Genomic DNA, 15084 nt, shown 5'->3' on the forward strand with positions numbered 1-15084 from the left:
TGATTTCTCATTTCTGAGAAGGGAGAGGAAAGAAGCAAGCAGACACTATTGAAGAAAAAAACCCCATCATATGCATGCTGTACTCTGCCCCAACATTATCTTCAGCTTTCTTCAATTTGGAGGCTTGTCACCACAATCCCCTCTCCTATCCCCATCCCTGCCCTGGACAATGCCTCTCCCACAAGCATTCCGGCTCTGCTCTCCCGGCTCTGCTTTTATGGGAGTCCCCAGTGCAAATTCCTAATACATTCCTCATGCCTGCCTCCAAAAGAAGAGGCCTGTCCCCTTCCCATTTTGAAAATCATACTCTTTTCTCATTTTACTTCTCATTCCAAACACTTAAATGTTACTCAAAGTCCTTTAAAAATTTCACCTTGATTTAGAATCATTCCATGCAGTTGTCCAAATATTATGCAGTTATTCCTACTGTACAAAATTATTTGTTTTGACATCTGTATGGGAAATGACTCTGATACATTTTCATATTCTTTCAGCAAGCTGTAAATACTCCTTTCATCAGAAAAGAAGGCTCAAAAGCACATTAATATCTTACATGTTCCTAGCCAGGATCCTCACAAATTTCTATCCAAAAACTTTCTGTCCTTCCCCATGCTAAGTTGTATTCCTGTAGTTTACCATGTGAGATATAAAGAAAACAAAATGGAAATCCTATTTATAGTCAGAGCAGACTATCAAAGGAAACAGCTGTCTTTTTTTTCTGAGATAAGCAACCAAGCTGAGAGAAGCAACCAAGGGAACTGTAGCATTGCCTCAGAGCTGCAGGCTCTTGTGTTCCTCTGGCTCCTTGAACCTCACTGCTCATTGTCCTCTCATCCTACTGTATATGCACATCTGCTGGAATTTATTTTGAGAATGAAGTTACAGTCTGGAAGTGCCATGTAGAAAACTATACTGCTTTGCATGTTTTTCAATCCCATGAGAGCAGGGCTGTAATGGATAGATCTCCATCTCTTTCAGCCAGCTGAAATTAAATTCCTCCTGAACTGCTCCTTCCAGCCAGCATGCTGGCACTGCCTTCATCCATCAGGGAGTCTGAGCCCCACACCTGGGTGGCAGAGAGCTCTGTCTTGTGGAACTTGCTCTAAATGAGACTTGGATGTTCCCAGTTTTGTGCTGAGGAAAGCAATAAGTCTGCACGGCACTCCAGATCCTGGTCCTTTTTTACCCTCCCTAGCAATTAACCACATTATTCAGGATAGTCTTCATGCCCATGTTACCTTTTTTTTTTTTTTTTTGCATTTTAATAGCAAATTTAGGAAGGAAGTAAAAAAAATTAATACGTGACAAAACCAAATTTGACATATTTCTTTCTTGGCTGATAAAACATGAATATTTTTGTTTTCTATAGTAACAGTCCAACAACGATGACAAATAGGAAAAGGAGCTCAAAAAAGAAAGGAGATCTACTCTACAAAATTCCTTTACAATATGGAACATGAAGTCTAATCCAACAATTTTTGCAGTCTATCACAGACCATCTTTTGTTATTGCTATACTTAAGCGGCAAGTGCCACAATATTTAAAAATAAATTTTTCTCCCTAGAGAAGACAAACATCAGACATGCATGTAAAACATTAATGAGACTGTTTCAGAGTCAACTCATCTATATAATTTTGAGATTCAGTTTCTAGTTAGCCAGCAGGGACTCCAAAGTACATTCTAAATATGTACTATTGTACTATTAGGCCTGCTACCTAATACTACCATGATACCATGCTCAATTTTGTATAATTTTAAAATCTACATCTTAGTGAATTCACAATCTTTGTCACCCTTACATTGCACTTCACATTCATTTTAATTCCCTCTAAGGAAAAACAAAAAACAAAAAAAACAAACCAAACCAAACCAAACCAAACCAAAACAAACAAAAAAAAAAAAAAAAAAGAAGAGAGTGAAAAGAAGCTTAATGCAATGCACGGAAGAACAATTTTGTGTACGACTATTAGGATTCATTTATATTTTTTTGTAAGCTGGAAAACAAAAGCAGCAGATTTCATTAGTGAATTATTGGAAATTCAGCTATGCTATGCCCTTTCTTCCACCTGAGTACATGAAATAGCACTGTTAAAGAGGTGGTCTTCCAGACGCCACAAGGTGGCAATGTTTCAGAACAGTCCTGAGATTTCTTGGAAAATTCTATTTATCAGCAAGTCATTACTACAACTGTAATCATAAAAGACTATCCCTAAAAGACCAGATACATAATGCACAGATTTTGAGTAAGAGAATGGCTAACAACACAGTTATGGCAGATGACTCTGTATGAACTGCATGATGCATTCAGTCTGAATACACCCATACCAGACCAACTTGACATCTTTCTATGGTTAAATGACTATTTTTGTTTAAATAAAGGAAAGGAAGGATTCATCAGCACGATAGTGTTTAATGAGGCATTGATAGTTTCCACACGGAACATTGCTAGTCACAATGGAGATGATAAGGCCTTGGGAAAGAATTCGGAGAACATGAAGTCTTGGCTAAAACAGAAGGCAATGGGCTGCATGGAGTGCAGAAACATTGGAATGGAGAGTGGGCATAAGGAAACCATAAAACTGCTCAAATGTATAAAGTCCACAAGACAGCATTCAAGAAGTAGCATGATAAGAATGAGAAAAACTCAGTAGCACGTACTTGGTAGGTACCATCCAGAAAAACACATGAGCTAAATAAGTGTGAGGGATTGAAGTAGTTCATGCCTTAAACATTGCTATGAAGGAGTTTTACCCATTATAGCAAAAACTGTATAAAGAAGCTAGAACCACAGAAGCCCACCCCTTCTTGAAGATGCCTGACTAGAACTTTGAACTGTGAGTTAAACTGCCCAGATAAGATAAAGGGAACACTACTGTTCAATCATCTCAGGCTGAGGGAAAAGGATGCATCCACAAGAAAGCCAAACCCAGCAGCTGCGCTGAGAATCATCTCTCTCTGAGTTTGGGGTGGGGGAGACCACAGCCCACAGATTTACACTGACTCCTCCTGCAACTGAGGGTGGGGAAGAGGTTTCAGGTGTGTGGCATAACCTCCGCTCAGAAGGCACTGAACACCCATCCTCCCCTACACGAATTGGCCCAGCTGTGAAACCCCCAACCCCACAGGCCACATCCACAGGACATTCACGTAAGAGGCAACTGAGGGGTGTCATAATCCATCAAAGACACCCCCAAGGTGCTGCCCAGACTTATTCCCGAGACCTTGCACCACAGGACTGCACGCGAGGCAAAGTGATGCAACAGATCCAGAGTCTGCTGCAAGAGACTGTGTCAGACTGCCCCCCACCGAGGGGAGGTACCTGGGCATTCCCGCCTGCCCAGAGCATATCTTAGTTCATCAGATTCTATGCTTTTCAGGGGGACCTTTACCACCAAGAAGACCAGCTGGAGAGGATCAATGGGACAGTGGGATCCAGAGAGTGGTGGTAATTTCTTTATTCTGTCTCTGTTACTCTCTTTCTCTCCCCCTACCTCTTTTCTATTTCTTTCTCTTCCTTTCTCTCTTTCTCTCTATGTCTCTCTTTCTCATATTTGCTATCAAATAAAATCCATACTATTTACTTTGACATATGGTCTTGTTTGTACCTTAATTCAGGCAGAAGCATTTCTAATGATTTTAAAACTGGACTGTAACAATAAGTTGGAAACCTCTGCATGTAAAGAAACCCCAGATACTCCCTGATCGAAGAATATGTATATTACACTATCCTAAAAAGGCAAGTGTGATTCCTGAAAGGACTAGAAGATTATTACTAGGCTAGATTGAGATCAGCTCCACAAATCTTGTTCAAATAGGAACAAGAGCTGAGAAAGGTTATGAGAATGAACATGAAAATTGAAAGCATAAAAAGCACAAGCTGTCTTCCTAGTTATCCTCATATCTATTAAATCAGAGTGCTCTAGAAATACATCAATAAAGATTAATCATCAGAAAGGCTAGCTAACAGTTGATACCAGATAAAAACTAGCAATTAATAAATCATGCAGTATCCAAACTACTGTTAGTCTTTTTACTTTCACCTTTTATTTTTAATATTTACTCCCTCTGAAAAGTCACTGGCAATATCCAATGTGTCCACAAAACTATTATAGAAACTTGACAGGAAGAAGATTATACTCATTTCAGTTAATAGAAATCTTCCTATTGGAAGTGAACTTGAGAGAAAAGAACAAAATAGTGCCTTCATAGTAAAGGCATATTTATTTGCCCCATTTTAATGCAGGCAAGTAGCCATACAGATATAATCAGACCATTCTCTAGAGCAGATAACTTGAAAGCTTCCTTATGCTTGGCAGGAAAGAAGGAAAAGCATTTCTGCAGTACATTGCCAGGGAGAGGTATTTCTCAACTCCAGCAGTGTTAGCTTAACAAATGTCTTTGTTTCAATCATGCTTCAGTAGGATTTTAATAAGTAGGTTCTCTAGGGTATATCAATGAAGATGAAACTTTGTGTGGCACAGAAGAGCCACTGAACATACTTTTCTAAATCTTCCTATCTGGAAAGAAAACTTTTTGCCCTTTGTCCTGCAGAGTCAGGAAGACTAGTTTTCCTCGTCCAGTGAAAAGATCCCTTCATGGTAGCACTGACTGTATGCACAGGTAGTTTGAGTATATATGTTAAAAACAAAAAATGCGCACTTAAAGCACAAATCCAAAAATTATAATTTATTTATTGAAAGTATTTCCTGATTCAAATAAAAAGAGGTCTTAAAAATTATCACAAAGAGCACTAAGCAACAGCTAATGTAATGATCAGAGAAAACACAGAAGTGCTAATGCAATTCCTAAGCTGGCCTGCAGATGGGACATCTGTGAGCTCAGGTTTTCTAGAGGCTGAAGTGCCACACACTGTGCTGTGTTCCATCATGAACAGGACTGGGACAACAATCCTGTTATTGTATTTCTTCTTCCAAAATGTTAGGCAGAGGGACTCACAAGCAGTGTCAGCTTTACCCTTCCACAGTAAATGGAAGAGCAGACAGACTTTTACTAGCTTACCCGTGGTGTACCAAGTTTCATCTACAGTTACAACAGCACATCTTTCCATTCCACAGCCATGTCTGGTTTGTTCCACCAATGTAACATTGAATATCTTGATTAGGCAAGGATGTGTTCCACGGGAAGGCAATGTCAGAGAGCTCAACCTTCAGCAACATGGACACATCCCCCTCTTCTGCCATCATTAATGCTCCAACCCTCAACCAGTGGAATTTTTCTTGAAGAACATGCTACATGTTACCGCTCAAGTTGGTTCTGGGTGTCGTTCTCTGATTTTCCTCTGTCTCATGAGTGCTGCATATAGGTAAAGCCTTATAAAATAAGAACCTCGTTACCCTTGTAAAATCATGGCTCAGGCCTTCTACTTCGGTGAAGTTCAGCTAACAGCTAGCCTAACAAGTTCCCGTGAGAAAGGAATATGCACCTGTAAAAATAGTCTTCTAACTGTGAGAATGATTCTGTACCCATGAAAAAAGAATGCAAACATCATTAAAGAGGAAGGCTTTGACAGACACATACAGTAACAACTACCAACTAATGAACTGAATTGCCATAAGTAACTAACCAATTAGAATTACACACAATGCCTTTAGCAAACTATATAAATATGAGCTGTAAAGAATCAAGATTGGCTATTTTGGATGACTTGTGGGTTTCTACTGTGACACATGAGTTATGACATTCTCCTTCCCCCCGCTCCTTCTCCAAAACCCATATATCACCACCAACTCTACATAGATATGTGGCAAATCTCTGTGGTCTCCTCTGGCACCTGGTTGAGAAATGGAGCCAACATAGGGAAGCAGCGAGAAGAAAGACCACTAATATCTTCAGTCTTCTGTTCTTGCTGCTGGAGCCAACACAATCTGTAGCTGAGAGTCCAGAACTAGTGGAACTTTGAGGACACAGTGCTGTGCTAGTACCAATGCTTTATACCATTGCTACTGTCTGATACAGCATCACACACTTTCATTTAGAGCTGCGGCAGTGACTCAGTATCAGGACATGCTCTTTTTTAGTACAGATCTCTGCTGGTGGCAGAAAAAGCATGAAATCTTCAGCAGAGATAAGCTTTTTTGATTGCTATTGATAGATCCTGAGCCCACTAATGGGTGTAAGCAAACTAAGGAATGAAAAAAACTCCTTGAACCTGAAGTCAATAAAAGTAATTTTAGAACCTAAGAAAGACATGTTCAGTGGCAAGCAGTTAGCATTTCCTTTTTCCAAGACCGTAAATGCCTTTACTATAGCAATAGGAAAGAAAATCATAGCATAAAACAATAAAATTGAATAGATGTCTGAATCTCCAAAGACTAAGATATAAATATGGTTTGCTTTGAAAAATCTAAATGTTTTTCAAATTTAGATTAGAAAAACCTAAAAGCTTTTTTCCTTTGCCTCATTTTGTCTTTTTACAGAGCAGGGAAGCAAGCCTAACCCACAGGAGAAAATCTCATTGCCTTCCAGAGTAGAAGAACAAGGACCAATCAGTAATATGCTAAGGAAGCGAAGAGTGTATTCACCCACTTAAAATAGCAAGTGTGATTCAGATTTAGTTCATTATTTCCTTGTCAAACTGGGAAATTCCTAATCAAATGTGAATGAAGGGGAGCTAAACTCCAAATTAAATAAGTTTGTATTGAAGAGGTAATGGGGAACAGAAACCTTGGAAAGAATTTAAATCATGCGACAGACAGAAGTTCATTTAATATGAATGGCAAACCTTGCAAAAATACTACCTTAGAATGTATTTCTTTTGCCAGTTGATGGGATTTAGTCTAGGTCTTTTCCTCCATAGATAGTTGGCCAATGGAAACAGGCAAAAAATTCATAAGAACATATGTGCCAGTATCACATACTTTTTCATATATTGGAATGAAAGCAAAGTGCCCATCTCAGTATTCTGTTCAGGGACATAATCTGTGCTTAAGTGGTAACATATAATTTGGCAAACTGCACATGTGGCAGTGCCAGCTGCTGTGACATGAAGCACCTAGGCAACAAAACAGTTTATGGTCTATGGTGGAACCACCCTGTGTTTGAAGACTGGCACAGGAAAAGTGCCAAATTTGTGTAACATGTTAGATAACTTTTTTATTATGGTCAAGACTGTTCTAGAAGTGAAAACAATTTTTGTGAACAATAAAAATACATGTAAGAGGACTTTTCTAATGACATTTTAAAGCTTTCTATGAATTCCTGCTGCTGAGGGAAGAAAATCAGTATTCAGTATTGAGGTTGCTTTATTTCACTCTGTGGCATCCTACTAAAATGCATAACAACATTGTATTAGTGTTCACACCACACTTCTATAATGGATATTACTCTAAATTTAGAAATCAATTCTAAGAAACTCTAAGTAGGAAAAATAAACTGAAAAATTCAGAGTCAAACACTAGCATATTTTGATTCACAGTTGCTTGAAAGAGAACATATTATAAATTTTCCATTGTTTATTCCAAAACTCCTAACAGCCAATGTATTAACAGGCTTAGAATTATATAACTGCCAATTTTTAAGTTATCAATTTATTGCAGAATCATCCAAATTGGGAAAGGTCTCTGAGATCATCAAGTCCAACCTCCAGCCAGACACCCCCTTGTCAACAAGACCATGGCACTGAGTGCCTCGTACAGTTGGTTTGAACACATCCAGTAATGGAGACTCCACCACCTCCCTGGGCAGTCCATTCCTATGCTTGACAGCCCTTTCTGTGAAGAAATTCTTCCTAAGGTTCAACCTCCCTTGGTGGAGTTTAAGGCCATGTCCTCTTGTCACTTGTTACCTGGGAGAAGAGACTGACCCCCACCTGGCTACAACCTCCTTTCATGTAGTTGTAGAGATCAATAGGATCCTCCCAGGCTTTCTTTTCTCCAGGTTAAACAATCCCACCTCTCTCATCACCTCCTCACAGGACTTACTCTCCCGACCCTTCCCCAGCTTGACTGCCCTTCTCTGGATGCGCTCCAGCACCTCAATGTCTTTCTTGTAGTGAGGAGCTCAAAACTGAACACAGGATTCAAAATGTGGCCTGACCAGTGCCCAGTACCTGGGGACAATCACTTCCCCGGTCCTGCTGGCCACACTTTTGCTGATACAGACTAGATTGCCACTGCTTCTTTTTGGCCTCCTGGGCAAAATCTGGCTCATGTTCAGCTGATGACCAGCAAGCCCGGGTCTTTTTCACCAGACAGCTTTTCAACAACTCTCTCCCAAGTCTGTTAGCACTGCAAGGGCAGGTCCTGGCACTTGGCCTTGTTGAACTTTAATCCGTCAATGCAGCCTGTCCAGATCCCCCTGCAGAACCTTCCTATTCTCTAGCAGGTCAATAGTCCCATCCAAAAATTTATCTACTCTACTCTAAGTTAGCCAGTGTACACTACATATAAGAGCTTAACATGTGTGGCATGACTAACATGCAGACATATATGAGAAAAAAACAAACTGCAACAAACAACAGTCCAAGACATCTTCCTGCTTAGCCTGAACATGAGTATTGGAGCATGAACATGTGTATTGGAAATCAAAGTTAATGCACCCTCTTTTTATCTTTATAAATCTATAATAAATCTTTATAAAGAGATATTTAAATTTATAAACTCTATAAATTTTTGATATCTTGTGACATAAAATGGAATGGCTGATAATCAATTTAATTTACATATTTAATTTGCTTCCATTTTACACAGAATTAATAGAGTTAATTTTCTTCACAGTGGATAGTAGGGTGTTGCATTTTGGAATTTCCTGAAAACAGTGTTGGTAATACTGGGATGTTTCAGTTATTGCTGATCAGAGTTTACTCAGAGTCAAGGGATTTTCTGCCTCTCACACCATCCTGCCAGTGACGAGGTTTTATATGCACAAGAATCTGACCCCAACTAACCAAAGGGATTTTCCATAGCATATGATGTCACACTCAGCATATAAGCTGGTGGAAAGAAAGAGGAAGGGGGATGATGATATTCAGAGTTATGGAATTTGTCTTCTCTAGTGACCATTACACGTGATGAAACTCTGCTTTCCCAAGAATGGATGAACACGAACCTGCCAATGGGAAGCAGTGATTTAATATATTGTTTTGTTTTGCTTGCATGCACAGCTTTTGCTTTAGCTATTAAAGTGTCTTTATCTCAACCCATGAACTTTCTCACCTTTCTTCTTTCTACTCTCTCCCCCATCCCACCACGGAGTGAGAGAGGGAGGGAGGGAGGGAGCGAGGAGCTATGTGGTGCTTTGTTTTTGTGCTTGGGATTAAACCACAACATTTACTAACATCAGAAAACTTTCAGGGGATGAAGTAAAGTTCAACCAAATAGTTATAGTAATGATCTAGCCTGTTCTTATGTGTGTTTTTTAAAAATATTTTTATAGACTTTTCTTAAGTTTCATTTTCTAAAATAAAGGCATGCAGCTAGAGTAATAAAATTACAAGACAACTAAAATGTATGAACTTTATATGATTTACAACTGTGTGTTTTTATTGTATGTTACCCATTTTACTGCGTGTTTCTACACTTTGGAATTGCAAGTCTAGTAGCAAGGTGCATCTCTCTCATATCCCACAGCGGTGAAGCCCTAAGTTGAGATGCCCTCTTGTCAGCTCCCAAAGAAAAACTCACCTTGTGTTTAACAAGAGCTCAGGATGGAAGGGTTGAACTACCCTTGGATGTGCCTGTTACTATTGGGGATTAATGCCTGTAGGTTAAAGGGTTAGACTACAAGCCTCACTTTTACTTGGCCAAAGTCAGGTAAGAGGAGTCCTGGTGGTATGCCAAGCAGTGTAGCTTCTTGCACTAACTGGGTTCAGATGAGGTGTTTATTCTGCCAACCAAGGGGCGCAATAGATCTGTAAAATTAAAACACATTTATTTGTTTGCTATACCTTTCCTTGAAGGAGGTTACTTCTTCAGCAACTCCTAATGACTTCAGGTTGAAGCTAAAGCCTTCATCTATTTCATGTGAGTAGCCCTCAGTAATAACTTGCTCTATGAAGGATAGACACATACATGCATGATTATTGCAAGACTGGAGACTAACAGGTGCTGGTCAGTAGAAAGCTTCTGGGCAATTATTGCTGTGTGGGAGGGAGAAATGTGCCTCCATATATCTTTTTACCTGAGAAAGGTGGAAGATGGACCAGGAATGGTATGATTTTTTTTCTGTGTAAGGATCTAAGCAGCCAAATGGGGCAAATGAAGAAGACACCAAGACAATTTCTAATCGCTGATTTGTTTAAGAGACACTGGTGGTCAGCCTGCATAAGTGGGCCTGAAGTCCAGTAGTTCACACAGACAGCCTGAAATTGCAACACTCCCTATTTCCTGTTTTGCCTGATCCTAGTAAAGAACAAATAGATTTTTGAAGATAGAATTCCCTGTGTAAGACTGTAATTTGATGATGGAATAGATACAATTTTAAGCTGTCCTGTAACATAGAACATAGTGGTAATGTTGTACAGGCTCACCTTGCTAGCTAAAATTAGTCCACCTGTGTTTTTCAAAGATCACACTGGCTAGCTTTTGCAGAAGACCAAGTATCACCGCATACCTTACCACATCACTTTGTGCAAAATTAGTATCACTTCCCTGCTGCATATTAGATAATTTGACAAGAATATGGTTTTGCATCCACACATGATCCATGTGAAATTTTTGCTGCAGGGTGATTTGCTGATGCATTCTGCCAGTATGTATGATTATGGAAACAAGGCCTGTATTAATGATAAATTTCATATATTCTTCTGCACTGAAAAAAAAAGATGCAATATTCTGAGAATAAAAAGTATGGGAAACATGAGTAGAACCTGATAAGTGTGTCGTCAGGCACTCTAGAAATTACTTCTGCCTGGGGCTGTGCAAATAACTAATTCCTTAGTTTGGCTGCTGAATTGAAAGGTTAAAAACCTCAGCACACTGTTATCCACCACCAAAACAAAATCCAACATGATTTGCTTTATACAAAGTTAATGTAATTTTTCTCTTTCCTCATAAGGGCTTGAAATTAAACACAAGAGACAAAACCACTGGAGGGTTTCTGTAGGAGTCATCTTTTTACTCAAATATACAGGAAGCAGTACAGATATCCAAAATGCAAAATGTCTCGATCAAATTGTTTTAAAGGGGAACCTGAGTGCAGCAGAGAGTTTGAAAGCAAGACACCCTGAGCAGTAGTTCAAAGTATTGTGCAGTGAGAGTCATGGTATCTTTTGTTGCCACCTTTTCCATTTCTTTGAATAGTTATTAACCAAATCTCTGACTCAGTGGTGACCCAGTTACTACATGCAACATTAAAGATACTGCCCTAAATTGCAGAAGACACTTGGAATGCAGACATATATGCATGCAGATATTTGCACACACAATTCAGTACTGCATAAGGAAAATTTAGCTAGCTGCACATTATCTGGTGAACATGTATGGAGGAACTGCAGACCATCCCCAAAGTTCCAGTCTGTCTCCCAAAATCAGTGTTACTGCAGTACCACGGTGTTGAACAGTACTTCAGCAAATCTGATTGGTCTAGCTGGCGTGGCAGTCTTGTGATTCTGAAGCTAGACACACAGCTGGCTGTCTCAGCCCCATGCTTCCTAATTCCCCATAATTTTTAAGTGCTTCTTTCAGTTTCTTATATTAAATAGATTAAAATTTTGTGCACTGTAGTGAAGTATACAACTATTTCTTGAAAGACAGGTGCCACCAATAAATACATTTCTCCAGTCCCAAAGGTTTGAAAAACTAGATTTGATCTCACAATTAGTTTTTAAGATAGCAATTCACCTGTTCTGGATACTTTGCTATTTTCCAGTTGATTTTCCACTGTCAGTTTTAATTGTAAGGAAGTACAAAAGTAACATTTAGGAGGGAAGGAAAGATCTAAACAAATGGCTTGAAAGAAAGTGTAAACATACTTTATTGTGCAAACATACTTGCATGTACTTATGAAATTAAATAATCAGTGAAGATATTTAAGGTAGTTTTGTGGCCTTTGAAGGCTTGCATGAAGTCAAATGTTCTCCCAGCCTTCCTTATTTAAAGCAACAGGCATTTTTGATATCAACCTGTGCTACAACAAGTGCATTTCACCAAGGAAAATTATGTGTTTTATCCCCAAATTTAGTGTATGAAAATATTGTATAAAAATGTATATGTATAAAAATATTCTTATTGGCAGGGCGAGAAAAGGAGGGAATGTGATTAAGATTCATTACAAGGTTGGCAAGACTGGGCTAGGCTGTAGCTTCCATACATCAGGAGACCAAAGACAAAGGTCTTCACCTTGGAAAGAGAGATGAGCAGGGTTATGAAAGTCTGCAGTGTTGTGAGTGCCATGGAAGAGGTTACTGTAGGATGATTACCAATGTCACAAAACAAGAGCTGGAAAGCCCAAAATCAGACAAAATTCATCAGTCAACAAGTCTATGACAAATAAAAGATAATTGTTTCACACAACGCATACTTAGAATATTAATTAGTAGCCAGTTAGAGTGATGACCACAAAACCGTGGGAACAACAAAACCATAAAGATGCTGAAAGAGACACTTGGAAAATGAGAGTCTGCAGGTCTTTAAAGACAGTGGTCCAGTTGTTTCTCAAATTAAGATGGACTCAGAAGAACAATCATATCTCTTCCTTGGAGCACAGCTCCATTTCAGGAGCTACTACACCTGCAATTAATACATAGTGAGCTACATCTTCCTTACTTATAGTCAGATGGCAATCAGTTCCATCACCAACAGACTACTTCTTTTCTGTGTTTAATACATCCCCATTCCCCATCCCTACTTGCTCCTTTCTTTGTTACTTCTGAAGGGGTGAAGTACTGCTAGAAGAACAGCTGGGATGTCTTAAGACCAGGAGTCTTTCAGGGAGCTGGGTGACAATGCTTTTTTTGCTGTATGGGCAGAGGATGATCTGAAATTAAGGAAGTAGACACAGAGGGCGGGTGCAGAGGGACTGAGGGGAAGTGCTCACATGCTTTTACTGAGCACGAACAGGAAAAACAGAATTCCAAGGAAAGGGACCCACTTCACAATAATTATTCTTAGCTGTTTCTGTGCAGAGGATGGCTTGCTGCTGAGATTTATAGATAACAAGAGAAAAAGTTTATCCCAAGTGGATGACTGTAACTATTTGCTCATTATCTAAAACTTGGTTCTTGGCCTTCACTTCTGGTGGAATTGCAATCTAACATTCAGCAATGCAACAAATGGATGATGCTGCCATGAAGGCCAGTTATTCACTGGGACCACAGATAATAGATAACAGGGTGAGCATTACACTGAATTTTAAAACAAACAGAATCTGTCTGCTCCCTTTCTCCCCAGCAACACTTTCAAGGCTGTTTGCATGAATCCAAAAATGCACCAACACAAGATATTTACTTGTGCTCACAAAAATAGTTTTATCAAAGTTATCCTGTGGGGCTATTACTACAAATATATCCCATGAGGAGAATTCACTGTAAGTAGAACACAGAGGAAGAAATCTCACTTACAGTTTCATCTGTGGTGTCTGTCTCACACAGTCAACACTTTAACTCCAGAAAGCTGTGTCTGTTCAAAAGTCAAGACCATGTTCTTTCCTTTCCAGTAAGAGACTTGCACAGAAATATCAGGGAATAACTTTACCATTTTGGGTTACAATTCTCAGTGTTAAAGGCCTATGTTTTCTAGGGAAGAGAATTTGGATGAGACAAGGAAGTCTGATGAAAACATTCAGTCCTTTTTAACATGTAATGTTGATACTTCAGAGAACAAAAATACAGAACTGATCACAAAAATTGAACTAGGTCAGCAGCATTTCTTCTCCTCTCAAAACACTCTTGAATGCTGCCAGCTGGAAACTCAAAGTATGTGATGCCACAACTGCAGAATAATTTTGTAGCCTGTAATCGTGTCTTAATTCCCACTCTGGTTCTAGAGCTATGCTAACATAGTGTGAGAACAGCCACAGAAAGTATTTTGGTGGTACTTGTGACAGCTAATTAGCATATTTAGCAACTGCACTGAGTTTTACACTGTAATGCATAAACTTAATTTCACAAGTGTAAGAGAAAAGTTTATTCTCTTCCCTGACCTGTACACTGCATTGGAAAAACATTTGCAGGATTATCTCAATATACTATCAACAATATGGCATTTATGTGTAATGCTATTGCTTTCGTTGTGTTTCTATATGCATGGATAATATATAAAATAAGACAGATTGCTAATGTGTTAACAAGGGAAACACAAAAAATCAATTTTGTTTTCATGCTGGATCCCAGAAGTAGGTTTTTAAAGACAGAAATGGCAGGCTTGTTTAAATTCCATGGAAATTCACTTATGACATTTATGCCTTTAAAAAATCTGCAGCTTTAGATTAGAAAAGACCAGAATTAAATTTAAAGGCTTTGATTCTAATACCATTTTTACACAGCCAGCAAAGACATGCAGTGTTCAAAGAGGGATCTACTTATTACAGAGTATGTTCAGCTCACAAACAACATATTCACTTAATTTGTAACAGAAAGTACTTATGGACCTGTGTTACTCCACACATAGGAATAGACTTGCTAAAGAAATTGCAAATTGCAAATGAGGGGCAATAAAATTCTGTGAGGTACACAAGCTTTGAGGTCCCTGCCATCTTGTTTGGTGTAACCACCATGCCACAGAGGTATTCCACTGTCACTCTCCATTATCACCTATACAGAAAGAAAAAGCTAGTCCAAACCTTACACATCAACAGATCAGAGTAGGTTTAAGCTATGACAGGTTTAAGCTATAAAAGACAAAGATTGTTGTCATTTTCCCAACCTGGAAATGAAACTTGAGATGATTTTAGTAAGGAGGTAATATAAAAGGGGATCTTTATTTGAAGGCCTTCAGAGGCAGTTATGGAAAGATGTCCACAAAAGCTCATCCCTCCGCAGGGGTAAGTACATTTTTATAGGTTCAGAAAATTAGCATGATTGATAAAAAACACCAATTAGGAGTACAAGTGGGGATGCAATTCCCTCCCAAGGGCAAGCCCGTTCTCTGGAGCCCTCCTTCAGCACTAGTTGTACTTAGTCCATGAGA

General features: G+C 39.0%; 1 protein-coding gene across 7 annotated transcripts in view; it reads right to left on the minus strand.

Annotated features, from left to right (window-relative positions):
* The window catches only part of ADCY1 (adenylate cyclase 1), a 161521-nt gene that overhangs the window by 99017 nt on the left and 47420 nt on the right, over window positions 1-15084 (minus strand). The window lies entirely within an intron of this gene.

The sequence above is a fragment of the Motacilla alba genome, chromosome 2 (assembly GCF_015832195.1).
Source record: "Motacilla alba alba isolate MOTALB_02 chromosome 2, Motacilla_alba_V1.0_pri, whole genome shotgun sequence".
Classification (NCBI taxonomy): domain Eukaryota; kingdom Metazoa; phylum Chordata; class Aves; order Passeriformes; family Motacillidae; genus Motacilla; species Motacilla alba.